This window comes from Rhineura floridana, chromosome 3 (genome assembly GCF_030035675.1).
Source record: "Rhineura floridana isolate rRhiFlo1 chromosome 3, rRhiFlo1.hap2, whole genome shotgun sequence".
NCBI classification, from domain to species: domain Eukaryota; kingdom Metazoa; phylum Chordata; class Lepidosauria; order Squamata; family Rhineuridae; genus Rhineura; species Rhineura floridana.
The window spans coordinates 129,511,929-129,536,244 of NC_084482.1; the positions used below are offsets into that span (position 1 = coordinate 129,511,929).

At 41.8% G+C, this 24,316-nt stretch overlaps 1 protein-coding gene across 2 annotated transcripts in view; it reads left to right on the forward strand.

Annotated features, from left to right (window-relative positions):
* The window catches only part of MAPKAPK3 (MAPK activated protein kinase 3), a 103,823-nt gene that overhangs the window by 49,193 nt on the left and 30,314 nt on the right, over nucleotides 1–24,316 (forward strand). The window contains exon 1 of one of the 2 annotated variants that reach the window (XM_061617879.1): nucleotides 12,359–12,440. The exons of the other annotated variant lie outside the window; for it this stretch is intronic. The gene's annotated coding sequence lies outside the window, so the exon portion shown is untranslated. Of the gene's footprint in view, nucleotides 1–12,358; nucleotides 12,441–24,316 lie in introns of those variants that run through there. 2 annotated transcript variants of the gene reach the window in all.

The window sequence follows — 24,316 nt, forward strand, 5'->3', positions numbered from 1 at the left end:
TAGGGAGAGATAGAGTTGAGGATCATCAGCATATTGATGGCACTGTACTCCAAATCTCCGGATGACCTCTCCCAGCAGTTTCATATAAATGTTAAAGAGCATGGGAGACAGAATGGAACCTTGTGGTACCCCACAGGCCAACAGCCAGGAGGTCGAGCAGTAGTCTCCCAGCACCACTTTCTGGGTCCTGTCTGTCAGGTAGGACCGGACTCACCGTAAAACAGTGCCTCCCATTCCCATCCCAGCTAGACAGCCCAGAAGGATAACATGGTTGATCGTATTGAAGGCTGCTGAGAGGTCCAGCAGCACCAACAGGGATCACTCCCCCTGTCTGATGCATGGCAACCAAGGCAGTCTCTGTCCCATGACCAGGCCTGAAGCCTGATTGAAAAGGGTCTAGATAATCCAATTCATCCAGGAAAACTTGGAGTTGACCAGTCACTACCCTTTCAATCACCTTGCCCAGAAAGGGGAGATTAGAGACTGGGCAGAAGTTAAGATCCACAGGGTCTAATGAAGGCTTTTTTAACAAAGGTCTTATCACAGCCGCCTTCAACAATGTTGGCATAGAACCTTCCCTTAGGGAGGTGTTAATTAAATATGCCAACCAGTCAGTCACTCCCCCTCTGGCAGATTTTATTAACCAGGATGGTCAAGGGAACAGGTAGTGGCCCTCGATTCTCCCAGAATCCTCTCCACATCCTCAGGCTTTACAAGCTGAAAAGTATCCATAGAAAAATGACCAGAGGAAGCTTTGAGGACATCTGGCACAACTGTAGTTAAAGAGGAGTCCAAGTCAGTCTGAATGCGAGCAATTTTATCTGCAAAGTGCCTCGCAAACATGTCTCAGTGAGCGACTGAGGGCTCAGGGTCTAATGTAGGGCCAGAGCCCAAAAGACCCCGGTCCACCTGGAAAAACATTGCCGGACAACACTGAGCAGACAAAATGGTGGTAGAGAAGTGCACTTTCTTCACTGCCATGACCGCCACATGATAGGCTCGAAAATGAGCTCTAGCCTGTGTTCGATTGGAAGCGGACTGAGTTTTTCTCCATCTTCGCTCTAGCCGTCATCCCTGCCGTTTCATCAGGCCCAAGGTTTGAGTAAACCAAGATGTATTGTGGGCCTTACCTGGTGGAAGAGGGCGCTTTGGAGCAATAGTGTCCACCACCCGGGTCACCTCCGTATTCCAGAGATTGACCAGGGCTTCGGCAGTATCGCCAGCCATGCTGGGAATATCCCCCAGAGCATTCAGGAAACCGGGCAGACCATCTTAATTGGCCCTTCACCCCTGCAAAGGTTACTGGGGGCACAAAGTCTAAACCTTGTCAGGTGGTAATCTGTCCATGACAACGAAGTCACTAAGAATCCCTCCACCCTCAGATCACCTTCTTCCTGTCCCGAACAGAACACAAGATCAAGTGTGTGTCCTGCCACATGCGTTGGTCCAGATGATATTAGAGACAGCCCCATGGTTGTCATAGCAGCCATGAAGTCCTGAGCTGGACCTGTGAGTCTAACCTCGGCATGTATGTTGAAGTCACCCAGGATCATCAGCCTGGGGAACTGCAACACCAACGCCGAGACCAGCTCCACCAGCTCAGGGAGGGAGACTGTTGGGCAGCGGGGTGGATGGTACACCAACAGAATCCCCACAACGCCAGGCACTTACTAGTCCCTTAGTAAGTGTGTTTAGAATTGCAGCCTTCAAGGGCATCCATCTTTACTCCTAAGTGCTCCCATCCAACATCTCCACAAAACTAGGCATTCTTCCTATAATGGCCTTCTGGTGACTGGCCTGGCCAGAGGGCACTTAAACTCTTCTTGCCAGAAGTAAGTAGGCTAGATTAAATGTTCCTTACCCAGGCTCTCTAAGCAGGTGGGAAAGAATGATCCCATCACTTCAGGTGGACCTGCAACACCCTCATTTAGCTAAGATTTCTATCTTAATTTCGAATCAGAGAAATGTTTTTGTTTAAGTGCTATGCTCCAAACATTTTTAATGTTTTTAATTGTTGTAAACCGCCCAGAGAGCTTTGGCTATGGGGCAGTATACAAATGCAATAAATAAATAAATAAACTATGGTTGATGCTTAATGTATCATGCTTAATGACATCACTAGGGCCTGCCCCTGAAATCTCAGGGTTTGGGATGCTTCTGACCTGGCAACCCTAATGTAGCCACTGCAGAAAATCAGCAGGAGCGCAGGCAGTTTCCTGAGTCACCTTGCCCAGAATGTCTTGCTCTGGAGAAGAGATTGTCAACGCTGCCACTGCATTAGCAGGACCAAAACTCTTTTATAGGGGGGGAGGAGGAAGAGATGTGGCAGAGCTGTCTACCACAGCAGCCCTGCTTTGCTTTCAGCTGTTAACTAATCCCATTGCAGAGAAAACATTGTGAAATTTATTTTCCCATCTCATCTTCTGTATTATAGTTTGCTTCTTTACTGCCAGTGCCAATATTTCATGAGTTCAGTCACAATACCTCACTATTTTCTTAAAGGTATTTTAAACCCTTTGTATTTTAAACGAAGTTGAGACCTGATTTGGTCAACTTATTGTCAAAAGACATAGAGCTACTTAGTGCTGTTCTGGGTCAGTATGCTGAAATGAAGTTCTTTGTTTGCCCCTGTGGGCCAGAGGGTGTAACCAGATATGACTAGAGGTTATTCATGGTGAAATCAGTTTGAATATTTTATTTAAATTCACAGCAAACTAGGAATGCTCTCAGGTCTGTGGAGAAAAGGCACGGTACACAAGAAATCAAAGAAAACTAAAACCAATGAATTGTAGAGAGAGAAAAATAAATGAACATTTATTATATACATGGGAAGTATAACAAATGAAGCAATAAAATGTGGAAAATATAGTGATTATAAGGAAAATAAAAGTTGCTTAAAGCATAAGGTGAAATATATGTTATGTACAAGGATAGCAGCAGAAGTGAGGAACCTGTGGCCTTCCAGATGTTGTTAGACTCCAACTTACCATCAGCCCCAGACAACATCACCAATAGCAAGGGATGATGGGAGTTATTGTCCAGTAATATATGGTCAACCATGGATTACAGTGCACTAGATTAAAATGAACTACAACATAACTCTTTAGCCATACTATAAACTTAATCTAAAATCTAATTTGAAAATAAATATTACAGCATCAGATAAAATAACTTCCAGTAATAACTTCCATCACTTCCAGTTGAGGTAGCTTTTCCACCTCCTTCCAAGTAGAAATTAAGTCTTTTAGGAATTTATCCAGTTAGTTTGATTGTAAGTCACTTTGGGTTCACTTTTGTGAAGAAAAGTGACTTAACAAATTAATTAAATAAATCTCTTACATATAATAATTATGGTAGGCAAAACTAGCAGCAATTTTATTATATTTTAACTTTTTTACTTTAATTCTACCTAGACTCCCACCAGTCCTGACTATTTAAAACAGAGATGGACAACCTGTGGCTCTCCAGATCTGGATGACACCTCCCATCTGGTTGGCCAGTGTGGAAATGAGATGCTGGATTAGATGGCCAGCAGGTCTGATTCAGCAGGTCTCCTCCATCTGTTGTTATTGTTGTCAGTGCTTTTTTGGTGATTTTTTTATTTATTAAATTTATATCCTGCCCTTCCTCCTAGAAGGAGCCCTGGGTGGCAAACAAAAATGCTAAAAACACTCTGAAACATCTTAAAAACAAAATATTTAAAACATGTTTAAAACTAAGCATCTTTAAAAATCTTTAAAACAAAGCATCTTTAAAAACATACAAAAAAGTAATTCCAGTACAGATGCAGACTGGGATAAGGTCTCTACTTAAAAGACTTGTTGAAAAATGAGTTGCTGGTGCTCATCTCTTAATAATAATAATAAATTTAATTTCTGTGTCGCCTATCTGGCCAATGGCCACTCTAGGCGACGTACAAAATCATTAAAATACAATTAATAAAATACAGTGATACAATATAAAACAGTGTAAAATCAATAAATCTGCAACAACAGTATTAAAAGAGGGCAGGAGGCATTACAGTTATAGCAGTTAACCCTCCCCAGAACCCCCGAAGGCCTGTTGAAAGAGCCAGGTCTTTAAGGCTTTCCGAAATACATTTAGGGAAGAGGCGTGCCGGAGATCTTGTGGGAGGGAGTTCCAAAGAGTGGGGGCCGCCACTGAGAATGCCCTCTCTGTAGTACCCGCCAATCTGGCTGTTTTTGTTGGCGGGATTGAGAGAAGGCCCTGTGTGGCCGATCTTGTCGGGCGGCATAATTGGTGGCGTTGAAGGCGCTCCGTGAGATAAACTGGGCCGAAACCGTGTAGGGATTTAAAGGTCAATACCAACACCTTGAATTGGGCTCGGAAAACAACTGGAAGCCAGTGTAGATCGAACAGCACTGGTGTGATGTGATCCCGGCGGCGACTATTCGTAAGTAATCGAGCCGCCGCATTTTGTATAAGTTGTAATTTCCGAACCGTTTTCAAGGGTAGCCCCACGTAGAGCGCATTACAGTAGTCCAAACCAGAGGTGACCAGGGCGTGTACCACTTGTGGGAGCTGGTGATCAGGAAGGTAGGGTTGCAGCCTTCGTATGAGGTGTAGTTGATACCAGGCTGCCCGGCTCACTGCCGAAATCTGAGCCTCCATGGACAGCCTGGAATCAAGCACAACCCCAAGGCTGCGGATCTGGTCCTTCAGGGGTAGACTCACCCCATTGAACTTCAGGTCAATATCGCCCAACCTTCCTTTGTCCCCCACAAGTAGTACCTCGGTCTTATCAGGATTCAGCTTCAGCTTGTTCCTTCCCATCCATCCACTCACGGATTCCAGGCACTTGGACAAGGTCTCCACAGCCGACTCTTTTATTGTGTGATCCCTGACTGGGTGGGATCACTCATGGTGAGTAATCTATGAAGGAGGAAGCAGCAGCTACTGCGGATTTCTACTCCACCAAAATGGCTAGCTCCTACCTGAAAATTTCTAACTGTGTCAATTCTACGAAGCAGACACTTTCTCCAGCTGGGTTATAGAATCATATACTATCACTGGAGGGGGCCATCTAGTCCACCCAACTGCTTGATGCAGGGAAATCTGGAGCTATAAAACCTTTGTTCGAAGACCTCCTGTGAGGAAGAGCTGGTTTCATTACAGAACTGTTCTTACAGTTTTTCCAAATGGCATGTATGCTGCCACAATGTGAGGAAGTGGATGAGGAGACTGTGTGGGCCGTCCATCATCTCCCTGTGTGCCATGCAGAATGGCGATTGATTCAGCCCAAGTCCCTCTGGTCCAAGGAACATTTTGCATCTGGTGCTGCTTTTATCTTCTTCTCAGCCACCACCACCCCTGGGCTAATTGTCTGGCTTGTGCTCCGTGAGATAGGAGGTCACACAAGAGCTGGAGGGGGCAACCTGGCCTCCTCCAGAAATGAAAATTGGAGACTGTCTCCAAGCCCTAGAGGCAGGGCCTTCCCCCAGCTAGCTGGCCTCCTGCTCTCAAGGGTGGAATATACCCTCCTGTAACTTAAGTCCCTGAGATCCAGTCCTGCCCTCTGGAGGGTGGCAGAGAACAAGCACTTGCCCTCTTCTATTCGGCAGCCCTTCTGGTCTTTGAAGAGGGCTGTCATATCCTCCCCCAGTCTTCTATTCTCCAGACTAAACAAATCCAATTCCTTGCAACATTTCCTCACCTTTTCCATAACCCTGACCATCTTTGCTGCCCTTTTCTGAACCTGTTTCAACCTGCAGTGCCCCAAACTGGACACAGTACTTCAGAGGAGGCCTAATGCAAAATAAAGTGTAACCACTCCTTCCCATGACTTGAGAACTATGGTGTAACTATTGTATCAGCCACCGCCACCTGAAGTATTATCCTTTTTGGGGGGCAGCATCACACTGCTGTTGCATGTTCATCTTGTGATTACCTACAATATCTCAATCCATTTCACACATACTGTCAGCAAGCCAGGAATCCCCCATCCCATATCTGGGCATCACCAAATGGTCAATATAGGAATCAAATTGATTATATAATTGGAAACAGAAGATGGAGAAGTTCCATACTTTCTGCAAAAACAAGACCAGGAGCAGACTGCGGTACAGATCATGAACTGGTCGTATTGAAAATTAGAGTAATGCTAAAGAAGAAGAACAAACCAATTATAATGCCCAAATACAATTTAAATAACATCCCAGAAGAATATAAAGATCAAATAAAGAACAGGTTTGAGGCTTTAAATCTAGTTGATAGAGAACCAGAAGAACTGTAGAGTGAAGTCAGAGACATTATCAGGGAAGAATGCAAAAAGACAATACCTCTAGTTAAAAAGAGAGAAAGACCTCAATGGATGACTGAAGAAACTCTTCAAATGGTTAAAGAGAGAAGGAAAGCAAACACAAAAGGAGATAAAAACACGATCAGAACCCTAAATGAAACTATACAACGACTAGTACATAGGGACAAAGAGAACTATTACAATAGTTATTGTACAGAAATAAAAGAGGACGACAAAAAGGGAAGAACAAAAACCCTATTCCAAAAGATCAGAGAAATGAAAGTGAAATTTAAACCATGAGTAGGGATGTTGAATAATCAACAGGGGGACACGCTGACTGACCGAGATGAAATAAAAGGAAGATGGAAGCAATACTATGAAGAATTACATAAAAGAGATGCAAGGATGACAGATTCATTCATGGAGGAACCGTATGATGAAGAACCAGAAATTTTAGAATGTGAGGTGAAAGCTGCTCTTCAAATACTTGGAAGAAACAAATCACCAGGAACAGATGGCATACCAACTGAGTTGCTACAAGCTACAAGTTGATCAAACTGCTGAGGGTGTCAGCACCAAATGGTTGCCATGGGCAGCAAAAAGAAAAGAGGTGATGGTACCCCGTACCAGTGACTGCCATCATAAAAAAGCTTGCTTGCTTGCTTGCTTGCTTGCTCTTGCTCTCGCTCTCTAACCAGCTAGCCACCCACCCACCCACCCACCCACCCACCCGTCCTTCACCAGCAGGTCCCAGGGCGGGTTACTACAATTTAAAATTCAATATTAAATACAGTTAAAACAAATATTAACTGTTTTACCTCTTCAAAAGGGTGAAGAAAACTATAGACAAGGGCTGCAATACAAATTTAGTAGGGACTGAGTCCCATTGAATTCAGGAGGACTTCTGAGTAAACATGCATAGGGGTTTGCTATAAGCCACGAACAGTAAAACAAGCCAGGGTTAAAAGTTTAACTACCTAAACTTAATTAGCCTCATACACTGCTGCTGCCTCAGTTGAGTTTATATGCAATGTTTAGAAGTAATCTGCCCAAGGATGATTATTACTGCATTTTAGCTCCTATTGTTGTAACAATTTCATAGTATATATAAAACAGTCTGACTACAATGATATGGGATGGCCTTCTGAAGAGGACCAGAGAATGATGTGATGGATTTTTCATACTTTGGGGAAAATAATGGTGACCTTTTCAGCTCCCAGCTTGCTAGAGGTATTCCCTGAGTTGGGTAACCTGGTGTTCAAAATCTGATTAAAATATGGAAAAACTATAATAACATGCACACATTTTTTTCAAGAAGTGAAACCTGTTAGAAGCATCATGTTTTGGAGCTGTTTGATACTGATGAGACAGTGGAAGGGAGGCGATGATGGTACATTTCGCATTTGAGCTGCCAAAGACCATTGGGTGTTCTTAATACTTATGAATGTCTGTAGGTGGACATAGTCGCTACAGGGAGTATAAACTTAATTTAGAAGGCAATAAAAATGCAGAGGCTGGAGAGAAGACACATGACGCTTGCACTGCTCCCTGGAACTGGAAGAGAATCCACTGCAATCTAAGGTTAAATGTTGCTTTTAGATTCAACTGTTATAAATTACTTGAATAAAAATTCCTCTTGTGTTGAGAGTATGAAGAGTCTGTTGTTTGTAGGATTCTAGGTAGCTACAGTAGAATGACAGAGCACAGGCTGCATAGCCATGACATCTGGCTTTTGCAATTGAGAATTTATCTCTCTTGTTATGCAGTGTGCTGGCAAATACTGATTTCGGTAGCCCTTTTTGCATGCTACAATAAGTAAGCTTTTCTTTTACTTGTAGTCAGTAACATGGAGGTGGGTGCAATGCAGTGCTGACTTCAAAGGGATGTGGGTTGCTGATGGTGTTGCAGTCCACAACATCTGGCAGGCACCATGTTGGCTCTTCCTGCTCTTTGCTGTTACAGAATGTCTGTAGAGGGCTTGTAGTGTCATTGATTTCTCCTTCGCTATTCTCACTGAAATTCTAGTTGAATCCTGATACAGAACTACAGCTGCATGGCTTGGACAAGCTCTCTTTGTATAAACACAAGTTAACATGGAAACATGTTTACCAGTTCCATAACACATCATGTCCTGGGCAATGATAGCAGATGGCATGGTATGTCACTCTGTAGCTGTGGAAGTTTGCAAATTCAGAAAGATATTGTTAATGGGGCTACTATTCACCTGAGAATATGGAGAGTGTGTTATGGAATGTTCCCATATTAACTTGGATTTACACAAAGGGAGCTTGTCCAAGCCATGCAGCTGTAATTTTTTGTCAGGATTCAACCAGTGAGAAATGCTTTTCCGGTACTACAGAACTGTGATATTTTGCATTACAAAACAATATGTTGAAGCAGAAAGATGGAAGTACCCCCTCGCCTTACTTAGAAAGTACAAACTCCTGAAACAACATTGAATTTTCCAACCTTTTCATTTATGGCTTCTTGCTTTCTTTTTTGTTTTTGTCTCCTCATAGCAGGGATAACCACTTTTTAAAGACTCCCAATACCCCCAGGCAGCTTGGCCCGTGGTCAGGATTGATGGGAGTTGTAGTCCAACAACATCTGAAAGGCACCACATTGGCTTCCCCTGCATTATAGTGTCAGTTTTGTGGTGTGCTAAACTTCAGATTGATCTTGAGCTCATGAGCCTGAGACTAGCAGCTTCATATTTTATTTAATTCACATCATTTGAATCAAATTGGCACAATTAGATTCTTAAGGTAACGTTGGGGGATGATCAGCATATGGGTTGTTGTCTCTTTTTAAATGCCGTATAATTCTGTGCCTTCTGTGGCATTTAAGTTTTACTGTGAAAAATATAGGCCTTTTTGGAAAGATAACAACACCTCTTTTATCAGTTGAGCATTCCAGCCTGTTGGCATAACTGAAAGCTCTTTTATTGATGGTCCCTAATGCTGAAAAAAACTGGCGAGTCAGCCTTTCAGTGACAGGAAATGCTTAGAAATGATGATATTTGAAAGCATATATGTTATGTTCCCATTGCCTTCCGAGACTTGTAAAAATGCATTTGCAGAATCACACTAAGAGTTGCTCACCCAGTATCTTTTTTCTGATATGCTCATGCCCATGTTCCAGGCCCTTTAGCTGAAATGGAGGACAGTATAAGGACACTAACACAGCACTCCATTTTACGCTGCTAACTTTCGGAGCTGAAGTTTAGGAACATCTTTGGCAAAAGGATGTATATTTTGCATAATAGCAAGTATACATACAGTAAAAAGCATGTATTTCTGTTAGGAATATAAGAAGTGTATTTATTTTGTCTTGCTTTTCTCTGTAGCCATTAGGGTCAGAATTGTTCAGGTTTTTAAAAAAATGAAAGATCAAGATAGCTGAATTCTAATTAGAATCCACTGCCTTTAATCATCAACTTTAGTGATGTTGCTCACATATGCAATAGCTAAACAAGCATCTGCTTCTCTTGGGCATGTGTATCCTTTAAATTAAACATTCTCCTAAACATAACTAAAGCTTCTCTGATATCTTCTCTGAGGAGGAGATGTTTGATTATTGTATGGTCTCTTTTATGTAGAACAATGAATATTCCATCTGCACAAGAACTGTGAATATTTCACCTTTGATCCTTTCCTCCCACATGATGCACCTGCCCTTCTCTACTCCTGTAATCCAGTAGGCATGTGGAAGGAAGGAGATTGCCTTGCCTGTAATGCTTGGAAAATTGGATCGCTCATGATTTGAGGAAGAAGAGGAAACAGCTTTTTTCTTTTCCTCCTCCACATAATGGAATGGGGGATGGGACAGACATCTTTGCCAGGTCACAAAATGATATGCTTCCATTCTTATTTATGTTGGGAGCAAATAGAAAATGATGGTTCCTGCATCCTAACATTAACACTATTTTGGTCCTACATGCCATGGTAGGGTTGCCAGGTTCTTGGCCTGAGACTGATCCTGTATCTTTAGGAGAAGGGAAAGTCAGCCAAGTGCAGGTGTTCTTGCAACTCTGTAATGAGAAAAACCACAAGGTGGAATTCTCCCTTTCCCCTGCACAACTTTTAAAGATACAGAAGACCTCTTAGAGGCCGGGCCTGGCAACCAAAAGGTCTTCTGATTCTTTAAAAGTTATGGAGGTGGGAGGGAGAATTCCACCTTGTGGTTTTTCCCATTACAGAGTTGCATGAACACCTGCACTTGGCTGACCTTCTCTTCTCCTAAAGTTACAGGATCACACTCAGGCCATGGACCTGGTAACCCTATGCCATGGCCATCTCTAAGATAATTGATGAGAGTCTTCCTTAAATGTTTTCCAGAGGAGTAGCAGTGTTAGTCTCTTGCAGCAAAAAAAAAAGTACTGTGGTGTCTTAAAGATTTACCAAATTTATTATGACATAAGCTTTTATGGACAACAGTCAATTTATGAAGGGTTCCAGAGCTCAAACTACAGGTCCTCCAAAGGTTATTTAAGACTTTCCCATTTGGGTAAAAGCAACATCTTGAGGGCCATGGGTTATCTATCCCTGTTGTAGTCCAACACCATCCAGAGGGCACTATGTTAACTGCCCCTGAACTAGAGTGATACAGGGCAATTTTCCAATATCTGTTTCCTTTAGAAGATACTTTAATTCCTATAAAAATATTAAAAGGCAAAGATCAGAAGGGTCACATGGCAGGGAAAGCATGTATACAAAGGCAATGCATTCCACAATATACCTTCTGCTGCACTAAATGTCCCACTGTTTGTGATCACTGGGCAGATGTCATAAGAGATAGTTAGCAATGCTTTTCCACCAGATCTTCAAGAATAGGTAGGAATGTATGGAGAAAGAATGTGTAGTACTTTAGGTAGGCTAGTTCCACATTGTTCAGGGTTTTATAAACTAACAGTAGCACCTTAAATTTGGCATAGTTGCACATTGACATCCAGCAAGGATTCTTTAGCAGTAGTGTCACATGCTGTCAATTATGCACCACCTGCAGCTTCTGGGCCAGTTTTAGGGGAAGCCCCACATAGAGTGCATTGCATTAATCCGATTGTGAGGTTACCAGTGTCTGGACCGTTATGGCTAAGCTATCTCCATCTAGAAACAGCCAAAGCTCTCACACCAGCTAAAACTGGTAAAAGGCACTCCTAGCCACTGAGGCCACCTGAGCCTTAATCAACAAAGACGGGTCAGAGACACACACACACTCGACTGTGAGCCTGCTTCTTCAGAGCAACTTTGCCCAGAACTGGCCATAGGAACCACTCTCCCAGACAGCCTTTACCTTGCCAAGATCCAAGCTCAGTTTATTGGCCCTGATCCAGCAATCACTACATCGAGACACTGGTCCAGGAGCTACATGTCCACATCTGATTTAGAAGTTATGGACAAACAGAGCTGAGTGTTGTCAGAGTACTGATGACATCATGTTCCAAATCTCCTAATGACAGCTCCCAATAGCTTCATGTAGATACAGAATAGCATTGAGGACATTGAGGGTGCCCTATGGTGCTCTATAACATAACTGCCAGGGGATCAAGGTGCACCCCCCCCAGTGGTTCCCTCTGGACCTAATACTGCAAGCAGGATCAAAACCACTGCAAAGCGGTGCCTCTAAAACCCATCTCACTGAGCCAGGTCAGTAAGATATCATGGTTGATAGTATCAACTGAGAAGAAAGAACAAGTTTGCATTCACCTTATCCCATTCCCAATAAAGGTCAGCCATCAGGTTGACTCAGACCAATTCAGCTCCGTAGCCTAACAAAGATGTATGCTACAATAATATGCTGTTGTTTGCTACATTCGCCTATGAAGGGACTAGGGTTGCCAGGTTCTTGGCCTGAGACTGATCCTGTATCTTTAGGAGAAGGGAAAATCAGCCAAGTGCAGGTGTTCTTGCAACTCTGTAATGAGAAAAACCACAAGGTGGAATTCTCCCTTTCCCCTGCACAACTTTTAAAGATACAGAAGACCTCTTAGAGGCCGGGCCTGGCAACCAAGAGGTCTTCTGATTCTTTAAAAGTTATGGAGGTGGGAGGGAGAATTCCACCTTGTGGTTTTTCCCATTACAGAGTTGCACAAACACCTGCACTTGGCTGACCTTCTCCTAAAGTTACAGGATCACACTCAGGCCATGGACCTGGTAACCCTAGAAGGGACCACATTCTCCAGGTAGGTTAACTGGCTTGACCATTTTCACAACTAGAACAATGGAAGAATTAGCTTTTAAGTTTTTAACTAGCTTGAATCAGCTTTAGAACCATTGATTTTGTCTTTGAGTCCAGTTGTTGAATCCTGAGAGTTTCTCACTGCACGTACAGGATAAGCTGGAGGTAAAAATTGTTTTTGAGCATATTACAGAATGTTTCCCCTCTCTCATGTAATCACTGTTAGTTGGTTACATGTGTAAGGAAGTCTGGGGAAATGTCCTCCAAAAAGCTTGACAGCTGTCTCACATTTTACTTAAGCACTGGTATTCCTTTTATGCTGTATGCCTTGTCTTGCCTGATAAAAATTCAACTTCTGAGCAAGAGAAAAGGGGAATAAGAACAGAGGAGTTATGGTTCACAATACAACATCATAATTAAAACATCATAATAAAATTTAAGAAAATACATCATTAAAACACTGCAAACAGCATAACATAATAGCAGTTAAAATCATCAAGCCTAACACACCTGGGAAAATAATGAGATTTTCACCTATTTATTTATTTATTTGATTTATATCCCACCCTTCCTCCCAGCAGGAGCCCAGGGCGGCAAACAAAAGCACTAAAAACACTTTAAAACATCATAAAAACAGACTTTAAAATACATTAAAACAAAACAACTTTAAAAACTTTTTTTTAAGTTTTGAAGGCATCTTAAAAAAAGGTTAAACATAGTTGTTGTTTTTTAAAAAAAGGTTTAAAAACATATTAAAAAGCAATTCCAACACACATAGACTGGGATAAGGTCTCAGCTTAAAAGGCATGTTGAAAGAGGAAAGTCTTCAATAGGCACCAAAAAGATAACAGAGATGGCACCAGTCTAATATTTAAGGGTAGGTAGTTCCACAGGGTAAAAAGATCCTCCGTGGCGCAGAGTGGTAAGTGGCGGTAACGCAGTCGAAGCTCTGCTCACGGCCGGAGTTCGATTCCAACAGAAGGAGGAAGTCGAATCTCCGGTAAAAGGGGTTGAGGTCCACTCAGCCTTCCATCCATCCGTGGTCGGTAAAATGAGTACGCGGCATACGCTGGGGGGTAAAAAAAAAGACAGGGGAAGGAACTGGCAATCCCACCCCATATGTACGGTCTGCCTAATAAACGTCGCAAGATGTCACCCTAAGAGTCAGAAACGACTCACACTACAAGTGTGGGGACACCTTTACCTTTTTAGTTCCAATGGGTAGGTGCTGCCACACCAAAGGTCCATTTCCTATGTTGTGTGGAACAGACCTCCTGATAAGATGGTATTTGCAGGAGGCCCTTGTGATGTTCCTGCTTATATGGTAAATATGGTAAGTGCTGTTTATATAGAAGACATATGGTAAGTGGAGTGAAAGAGGAGGGGGGAGTACATGAGCAGTAGAATGATGGATGATTGGGTGAGTGTTTGAATGGCTATCTTAACACCCCCACCCCTTATTTACAAAATTTAACAATCTCTAAATACAGAAGAGCTTTTACTAAGGCAAGACTGAACATACTACCATCAGCTGTCTTAGAAGGGCATTTTAAAAGAATTCCATTGCAAAACCATCTATGCCCATGCGGAGACGGCAGTGCTGAAACAGTAGCCCATGTACTGTTATTCTGCTCTTTCTATAGAGACTTGAGAAATGAGCTAATTATCCCACTGTTGTCACCCTTTCCAGGGCAGCCAACCAGCTTCTACATGGTTTTTCTTCTTGCAGGCCAAGAACAGAGGGTGACAGAAAAGTCTGCAAATTTTTAGCAGGTGCCATTAGAATAAGATCTATAATGGTACCTTGAGTTTTAATCCATTACAATTCCTTTTTATTAGTTGATAGTTCTACTTATCCATCCCTCTTATGTTGGATTGTGGATTTATCAATTTTACTGATTGGTATCTTAGAATCCTAGCAGGAAATCTGATTAAGCTGTATGTTTGCTTTTTAGTGCTTTTATTGTATACACTGGAATTGCAATTGCAATGGCTCGTAGCTAATGCAAATAAAGGATTTGATTTGATTTGATTTGATTTGATTTGATTTGATGAGAGCAGATCACACAAGAAGAGGAAAGAGCAGATCACACACATCAATCCAAAGTTACACAAGATGTAATAGCAGGAATATCTTGCAAATACAGTCTTCATTAATATCTGTCTTGAGAAGGGAATGGATTTTATAGCAAGTCCAAAAGGCATGCAAAATATTATTTATGAATATGTATCATAACTCCCCCATTATTCTGAAAGTTGAAGAATTTTGACTCATCTCCTTGGGTAGCACAATTATGAATCTAAGAATCCAGGAAAGATTGCATCTTGCCTACAGCCAGATGGAAAGAAAAGTGTTTCAAAAATGGCAGTGCGTTTTATATATAGCTACTCTGTTTCACACAGCTTTTTTGCTACTTGTCAGGACACTGTTCATGTCTTTTTCTAAACTACTGAATCCTCCACATTGATGCCTTTCCTTCTTCCAGTGTCTTCCCTTTGCAGTCTGTTGGAAACTCCCCTGCTGAACTTGTATTTCTTCTTCAGTAGCTATTGTCTCACCCATCCCAAGTCTCTGAAATGGCTCCCTGTCGTAAGCAGAGAAGAAGAGCCTGGCTGGATCAGACCAAAAGAGTTGTTTATTCCGCCTTCCTGTTCCCCATAGTAGCCAAATAGATGATCTGAGAAGTTAGCAAGCAAGACATAAAAGCAATAGTCATCTCCTGCTGTTGTTTCCCAGCAACTGGTATACAGAGACATTCTGCCTCTGATCCAGGAAGTTGCACAGCTTACCCCATCCTGGTGCCCTCCAGATATTTTGGGTTACAGCTCCCATCAACCCTGGCTGGAACTAGTGGGAGTTCTAGTCCAAAACATCTGGAGGGCACCAGGTTGAGGAAGGCTGAGATAGCATTTTGCCATCTTGACTAGTAGCCCCTTTTTAAATTGTCACAGGTTGATGGCCGTTACTTCATCTTATGGAAGTGAATTCCATAGTGTAACTGCACTGCATGAAGAAATACTTCCTTTTATCTGTCCTGAACCTCACACCATTCAGTTTCATTGGGTGACTCACGTTCTAGTATTATGAGGGAGAAAAACATATTTCTGTCACTTTCTTCATACCATGCACAATTTTATGCACATGTATCATGTTCCCCTTTACTCATACTTTTCCTAAACTTAAAAGCCCCAACCATCGTAACCTTGTCACAGGGGAATTGCTGTAGGTTGTCCTTTCATGCACTTTTTCCAGTTCTGTCATATCATTTTCAAGATGTGGCAACACAGTGCTACACAGTATTCCCAGTGTGACAGCCCCATAGCTTTGCATAAAGGCGTGATGATATTGGCAGTTTTATTTTCAGACCTTTTTTTAACATTCCCTAGCATGAAATTCAGCTGCTCACTGGGTTGACCTGTCAGTTTCCATGCTGCTCTCTAAACTTGGAAGATAAATAGCCTCCTATTCTCTTTCTCCCCTCCCTTTGTCACATCATTTCCTATCTTTTGCTTTTAAGGACCCCTTCTCATATTACATTCATGGGAGGGCAATACACTGTAGTGGTTCCTGTGACACAAAAGTATTGTCAAAAACCTTGAGCTATACCAGAGGAATCCGCACATCAGCTGTTCCCTATGCCAGCAGAGTCCCCATTTCCAGGAAGGGTAGTTTTAACATAGGAAGTAATTGCTGTGTGGGCTTTTCCCGGATTATGATGTTACCTTTGCAAAGTATGAAGGAACCATGCTGCAGTGGGTTCCACAAACACAAAGGTATGGTAAGATGAGGCCTTGTGTTGGTCCTCAAGACCCACTTCTTCAACAAGGACTTCTTTGGACCATCCTCCTCTCTTGGTTGAATGCAGGCCTCTGTTACTTGACTGGCTCTACTCAACTACTAGCTGTCATGTGTGGTTCTACAAAGCCCTCAGTGTGTGCCAGAGGAGTGGAGAGTGAAGAAGGGGCTTTCCCATTCTTTGGGACTGGATTTAGTTCAACCCCAGAAGGGAACCTCAGCTGGAGGGAAACAGTTAACTGTGATTTGGGAACTATACATTTTTGCCTGCTTTTCAAAGCAGTTGCCAGGCTTATTCTGCTGTCTTTTAAGACCTCCTAGTCTCCTAGTAATATGAGCAGGCATCACTTGCCAACTTACTTGCTCTCCACATCCTGAAGACATCTGTAGCTATCATAAGTGCTGTCTGCAGCTTTGCTTGTTGTTGCAAGTGTGGGCCATGGACACCCCTAGTTCCAAGCAGATAATGGTACTTTCTGCCCTGATGCTCTGCACCAACTGTGGTGAACCTACCCTTCTACCCACTAGATGGCTCCAGAGTGGTTCCCCATGTGAACTTCAGTCAGCTGGATGGTTGGTCCCCGTGCCATACTCTGATCATACCAGGCTTCCTCTTGCCAAAACTCAGCACAATATATGACATACATCTCATCTCCCCAGCATCTCTCCCTCAAGCCCTTTGACATATGCCATATCTCTTATTGCACCAACATCTGCAGCTTGCAGAAATCCAACACTGAGTGCTGTCTAAGAGACTTATCTGGAGATCTCAGCAGAAAACTTAGGGGAAGATGTCTGTATGCTGCTGAGCATGCACCTTCCCAGAATGCCAGAGCACTTGTCTCTGGCAACTATATTTATGGAAATGGAAATGCCTTCAAGTCGATTCCAACTTATGGCAACCCTATGAATAGGGTTTTCGTGGTAAGCGGTATCATTGCCTGCCTCTGAGACTGAGATGCAGTGACTGGCCCAAGGTCACCCAGTGAGCTTCATGGCTGTGTGGGGATTCAAACTCTGATCTCCCAGGTCGTAACTTAACCACTACACCACACTGGCTCTCAAGCTTATTTGTACAGGCCTGATTTTTAATCTTTCATGTCACAGTGACAATTAAGAATATAATATTGGCAACTGAAGGCAGGAATTGCTTGCTCAATTTTATATTTCCCTGCTTCTTGGGTGTTTGTAAGTTGCCTTACGCCTGCATTTGTATATGTAGGGTGCTGCGTGGGTGGCAATATATTGTTGTATTCTCATGAATCAAAGTTTGATTAAATTAATCTGTTTTCTGTTTCAGTGGTTAATTTGAGGTTGTAGCCAATATTAGTTCTACTTAGAGTAAACCCATTGAAATTAATGGGTATGACTAACTTTGGTCCGTTAAATTCAGTGGGACTACTCTAATTTGGTTGGATACAATTAGTTGTTTTTGGGAGCCCAGTTGCTGGCTCAAGATAGCAAAATTATTTTTTGTATTTTCAGATTATCCTTGTTAGAATTAGTAGGTAGAAAGAAGTGTCCACACAATATCAGAAGTGGGAAGGGTTTTCCATTTCTCTACAGAGATGGTAAACAGTTTTAGGATGTAATAAGAGTGCATATCTTAATGTAGCTGTTGCCTGCCAGGAAGCACTGTGAATTTAGTTTTAATCTCCTTGTGAACTGAAGTCAGCACTTATTAAAAGGTGTTGTTGTCGTCATCATCATGGGAGGCAGAGCTCTCTTCCAAAAGCACAGAACAGATAGTTATAGAACAAGGGTAGCAGGAATGGTTCATTACTAACCCTTGCTAAATCCCTGTTTAGTCCTTTTGATTTCTTTTCTGATTAAGATGATTACTTTAGCACAAAAATGTCTCCACTACAGGACTAGAGAACAAACTCCTTTTCCATTAACACACAACAAAGATTCTGAGGTCCTCATTAAAAATGAATTGGAAACCTGAGAGCAAAAGCTCTGTAGCTTTCATCCAGGCCTACTTTATTCATAATTGTTGACTTTTAAGCATTGTGGTTTGGGTAGAGATTTGGATAATGTGAACTCTCCTCTGTTGCTTTATTGCCATAGTTGACTTCCTGCCTGAAGAAGTGATCCCTTAATCCTGCAAGCTTGCGTGTTTGTCTTGATTGGCTTTATGTAGTGTAATTAGTAGAGGAGAGCCAGTGTAGTGTAGTGGTTAAGGTGTTGGAATATAACCTGAAAGACCAGGGTTCGAATCCCTACATAGCCATGAAGCTCACCGGGTGACCTGCCTCTCAGCCTCATGAAAACCCTATTCATAGGGTTGCCATAAGTCAGAATCGACTTGAGGGCAGTACATCTACATCTTTAGTGTGATTAGTTGATGAATTTCACTGCTAGAATTATTTCCCCCACCATTATGCTTCAGCATTGCTAATAAAAGTTTTTTAGGTTGCATTCTTTCCTAAGCATAGGAAGTCCAACAGAACTCAATGAGACTTGCTTGCAACTAAGCATGTTTAGAACTGTTAATTGCCATTTCTTTTAGAATGTTTTAATTGATTTCTCATCTATGTAGGAGTGTACTAACCATAATCAGAAGGCAGTATCCAGCAACTGTGGATTTCTTGATCATCTGTGTTGATGTATTTCCTTAAATCAAGATCTCTGTCCTGCCCCAATATTTTTTCCATATCTGCAGAAAGGAGGTACTAGGCAAATGAGATCTTACGCTTGTCTGTGTTTGTTCTTCTGCTCTTCCATTTGAGAAGAGTCCTCGGAACAGGATGATTGAAATATCATGTATCTGATACCTGAGCTTCCCAGCAGATGATCCTATTTTCAAGGTCAAAAGATTTATAATGTTCAAAGCAACCAGCAATGCTAAACAGGATCCCCTAATGGGAATTGCAGCACTTTGAAAATAAATCAATTGGCTCTTCTTCTATCCTTAACGTTTTATGGAACAGACGTCACCAGCTGTCAGTTCACAATTGCTGCAAGGCCCACAGGAAGCAAACTCTCCTGGAGTAAGCAAAATATAATGCAGCTTAGTTACTGATGGGAACATGTTGGAATATGATGGTGCTGCTGTAGTTTCTCCATTTGTTCAGCTTATCCAAAATATTCTCTTTTCTTCCATGGTGAACAGCTGGTTTTGTCAGCATGTGTATATTGGTTTTGGCTTCAAAGGAATTGCAGCTTTGCAAAGGTAGCTTGGAATTGAAAGGGCAAGACAGAAAAGCCAGCATGTGTTCCAGAGATGTAGTATTAAAGGCTTCATTTGTGGAAACAGGGCAGACGAAATGTCAAGACCCAAACTTCATCAGTCTTGCAGACCCACACTAGACTACTTATGACAGTGGCAGTGTTGAACAGATTGCAAGAGTGAAGGAGTGTCTCTGGATTCCCTTATTAGTTCAAATGTGTGTGTACAATCACAACAGCAGTCTGCTTCTGTGTTGGAATTGCTTTTTAATATATTTTTAAAACTTTTTTTAAACCAATGTTTTTAACCTTTTTTTAAAAAAAAGTATTGAAACCTTTTTAAAAAAATGTTTTTAAAGGTTTTTTAATGTATTTTAAAGTTTGTTTCTATGATGTTTAAAGTGTTTTTAGTGCTTTTGTTTGCCGCCCTGGGCTCCTGCTGGGAGGAAGGGCGGGATACAAATCAAATAATGAAATAAATAAATACACAGCAGAACATTCCTGGCTGGCTTGGAGTCTGTGCCAGCTGCTTATTGGAAAGAATACATTGTGGTTTCTTGGCAACCCCTGCCTGATTTCATTCTTCAGCTGTTTTGGGGTTGGGGATGGGTGAATTGTGTTAAATGGCTGCTTTGTCATTGGAGGAAATGCCCTCAAAATTAGTACTCTGGAAAAGGAGTTAACCAAGAAGGAGGAGTTGTGGGTACTAGTGGGATGGATATGCATGTGAGTAAGGGGTAATGTATGTTGAGTGGTTAATGTGCATACGAACCAGCCATTGTGCATATTCACCAGGTCCCATGGAGAATGTGCACATGATCTGTTCATGAAGAGAGAATTGTGCACATTTCTGGGTCAATATACATAATATGCAGTAGGCTCTGGAGAATAGTCATATATCAACTGAATTTTGTACATTCTCTGGGCAGTGTATACATTCCGCAGTCAGTATGCATAGCCTGCGAGAAATATGCCCTTGTTTTCTATCTCTAGTTGAGAAATGTGCAGTCTGGGCTCCTTGAGCTGCTTCTGGCCAACTGCCTTAACTTTCATAGTCCACAACACATCCTGCCACTGAGCAGCTAAGCCATGGGAAGAAGGAATGGAGTTCCAGATAAAGATAAGCTTTTTCTTCTGTTCACGGACAGATTATGTGCACGTTCTCCATGAGGCCTGGTGAATATGCACAATGGCCAGTTGTTACACCCTCACATGTTATAACATATCTGTTAATTAGTTTCTAAACCACTTTTCTTGTTACGACTTTAGGACAGCTTGCAAACAAAAATCATAATTCATACAACAAATTTTAAATACTAATTAAAATATTATATGAAATGTAGTATAGCTCAGTTCATATGTAATGCTAAGCCAAACCATGTCTTAGCACAAGCGTGCAGGCTCCCAAAGAAGAGATTGTGGCTGCTTTGCTCCTCCTCTTGTCTGTTTTTCATTTACAGCTTGTGGTTTACCTGGAGTAAGACAAACCACAAGCCCAGATTCAGACGATATGCTAAGCCAAACCATGGCGTACTTCACAACAGTGCAGCAGCAGGTTTGAAAGAGGAGCAAAGAGGCAATAATCTTCTCTCTGGGAACCTGCATGTTCATGCTAAGCAATGGCTTGACTTAGCATTATTGCATGAATTGGGTTATTAGCAGGCAAACAATCAACAATATTGCTAATCTTAATGGATCAGTTACCACCAAAGACCTGGGTGAAGACAGTTTTTTTTTGTTGGCACTGAAAAGTTAAGAACATCAACACTGACCACATCTCTGAGGAGGCAGTGATCAATAGGTGGGGTACCACCGCAGAAACATCCCTGTCTTGTGTCACCGTGCTGTGGACTTTGCTCATGGGAAGGAGGGCAAGCAGGGCCTCCCCAGCAGATTTTGGTGTACAAGCTGACTGTTAGAGAGAGGGGGGATCCTTCAGGTACTTGGATGCTAAGTCATTTAGGCTGTTACATATAAACCCCTTGAATTGGGTTTGATAGCATACAAACAACCAGTGAAAATGGTGTTTAAAAATGTGTAAAGTAGATGTGTGTGTGCGCGTGCGGACGTGCGCGCGCGCGCGCACACACACACACACACACACACACACACACACACACACACATGTTTTCCTTGCTTGAAGCCAGGCCAGATACTGCTGGGAAGCTCAAATTGCATTACTGAAATCCATCATTTATCTGCTCAAGTTCACATTTGATATACCTGGAGAATTTAGATTAAGGCACACTATCCTGCTTCAGCCCTAAGATGCAATATGGTGACAAAGTGTGCAGAGAATACAAGCCATTTACAAGCTGCCTCTGTTTTTAAGTAATGTGCAGCCAAACAAGGCTGCCTAAAGCTCTCTTGCTGGAGGTGGCCTTTAAATCCAATAACTTTTGTTGTTGTCACTAGATTCTGCAGAAACACCCAATCCTGTGATGACAGAAGAAACAACAATTTCCCCCTGGCTGCACTTTGATAGGGGAAGATATCTTATGAGATATTTTGTACATGGGTACAGATATTATAGCACAGTTTCAAAGGATGTGTGTGTGTTTCAAATGTGGCTTTTCCCTTCAAAAAAATATTTTGTGAGAAGTGGCCCTAACTAAGGGGGCTAAGACGGAATCCTGAGAACTAATGAAAGGCCTGTGTTAACTGGTTTTAATGTATGGAAGTGTTTTTAGATTTTTATTGGTTGTCTTTTGCTTTCACTGGTTGTAATGTAAGTTGCTTTGGGTCTCTTCTGTGAGGAAAAGCAACTAGCAAATATAAAGATGAGGAGGAGGAAGCAATTTCCCAATTGGGGGCCCATTTCCCTTCCCTTGTTCCTTCTCTCCATCTTCAGCATGGTTTTTTTCCATTTTCCCTACTCACAGAAACCAGCTGCTGGATTGTAGATGCAAAGGAAGCTTTGGAAATGTAATAGACCAGTTCAGATGTTTTCAGGGGTTTTTTTTCTGAATCCACATAGAGAGAGAATCTGGTAGGAGGCAGGGGAAGGGCCAGTAGACATGGATGGACACAATTCTACTCTACTCTCTACATGCATTTAGACAAATGTACCAGCAGACTATTGTCCCCATCCTTGCAATCCAGTTTTTGTTTTATTCCTACCAGTGTTATTCCTCAGTGCAGTGCTTTACTTTTCCAAATAGGAATGAATGTCAGCCATTCATATGTAAAGTAGTGATACCATTGGGATGGAGACTAAACCTGTTTCCTGTTTCTGGTGACACCAGCCACTGGGAAGGAAGTTTGTTCCTTTTTGAATCCTGTTTCCTGGTCACTCTGGGGTGTGACAGAAAGTTGGGAAAGGGGATAACTAGATAAAATGTTAGATTCTTAAAAGAAGCACAAAGGTAAAACTGCAAGTTCTATTTATCTGCATACTCATTGGTCAGAATACTGTACCTCTTAGGCTCCAATCAGTGATGGCTACCCTGAGTTTTCCTCTTCATGTAAATTAGCCACTAATATGAAAAAAGAAATAGGTCGTGGTTGCACATCTCCTTTGGTATCTTTTATTTCAAGAGCTCCTTTACATGACCCAGCAGTACAAAGATAGATAGCTCACAGTTGTTACCTTCATGATGTGACCAATCAGTGGTTTTGCTTGTGCAGGCATTGAATCTGAAGGCATTGGTTGTTTTCCTTGTTTCTTCACGGTGGGTCCCATTCAGTGTCTTAGGCTGAAACTACAGCATCCATCTCCAGGATTATGAGTGCAATACTGTTCGTAGTTATCATTCAGAGGTTTTATTTCATACATCTTCATTCTGTTACATGCCTGATTACACAAGCAAGAAGTGTAAACCTCTGTTGTTTGAACACAGATTATATAGACAAGCCTTAAATGGAGGCCTATATACTGCAAAGAATGATGTTCTTCCACTCTGTATGTTGTGTGTAAAGTTCTCCATTTTACAGTGGTAAATTGATGATTCTAAGTACTGTTCTGGTATGCCTTTTTTAGCTTTCAATTTTACAAAAATTATACAGTATATTATCATTAATAAATTCAGTATGAACAAGGTGATTTAAATTAAATCAAGCGCTCTCTGGAAAATCTGCAGATTTCTCTGTATGGCTCCTTTCTTTTTAGACAGCTGTCACTGCCATATCACAACAGACAATTCTTGTCACTTGAAAAAAAAATCTGGGCTTGTGGCCAGGAGATGAGGGAGGAAATGGTGCAAGAATCAATGTTTCATAATGACAAGACCCTGTGTTTTGGGAATGCTCTCTGTGAGAGGAGGAAACAGTTGTCCGGTAGTGATCAAAACAACCACCTGGGTACCATTTTCACAAATATAAGAGATATTGAGAATCTTGCGCCAGTAAACATCATTGTCATAAAGTCATTGTTGTTTGTCTCGGTCATGACCCAAAGCAAATATATTAAAAGGAAACACCAACTCAGATCCTTTAAAATCAAACAAAATCTACAGTTTACCCCATATTAATCCACCCTTCCTATTAAAGAGGGTATCATGTATAAAATGACATAAGTGTGGCGGCACCTACCCTGTGGAATTCCCTCCCCTTAAATATTAGGCAGGCGCCATCTCTGTTGTCTTTTCAGCGCCTATTGAAGACCTTCCTCTTTCAACAAGCCTTTTAAGTTGAGACCTATCCCAGTCTGGGTCTGTGTTGGAATTGCTTTTACTATTTTACTACAATATGTTTCTTAACCCTTTTTAAAAGATGTTTTTAAAGCTTTTTTAAAAAATGTTTATTTAAAGTTGTTTTGTTTTAATGTATTTTAAGGTTTGTTTTTATGATGTTTTGATGTGTTTTTAGCGCTTTTGTTTGCCGCCCTGGGCTCCTGTTGGAAGGAAGGGTGGGATATAAATCAAATAATAAATAAATAAAATGAATAATAAAAGTAGACATTCAGTTACGCTGAT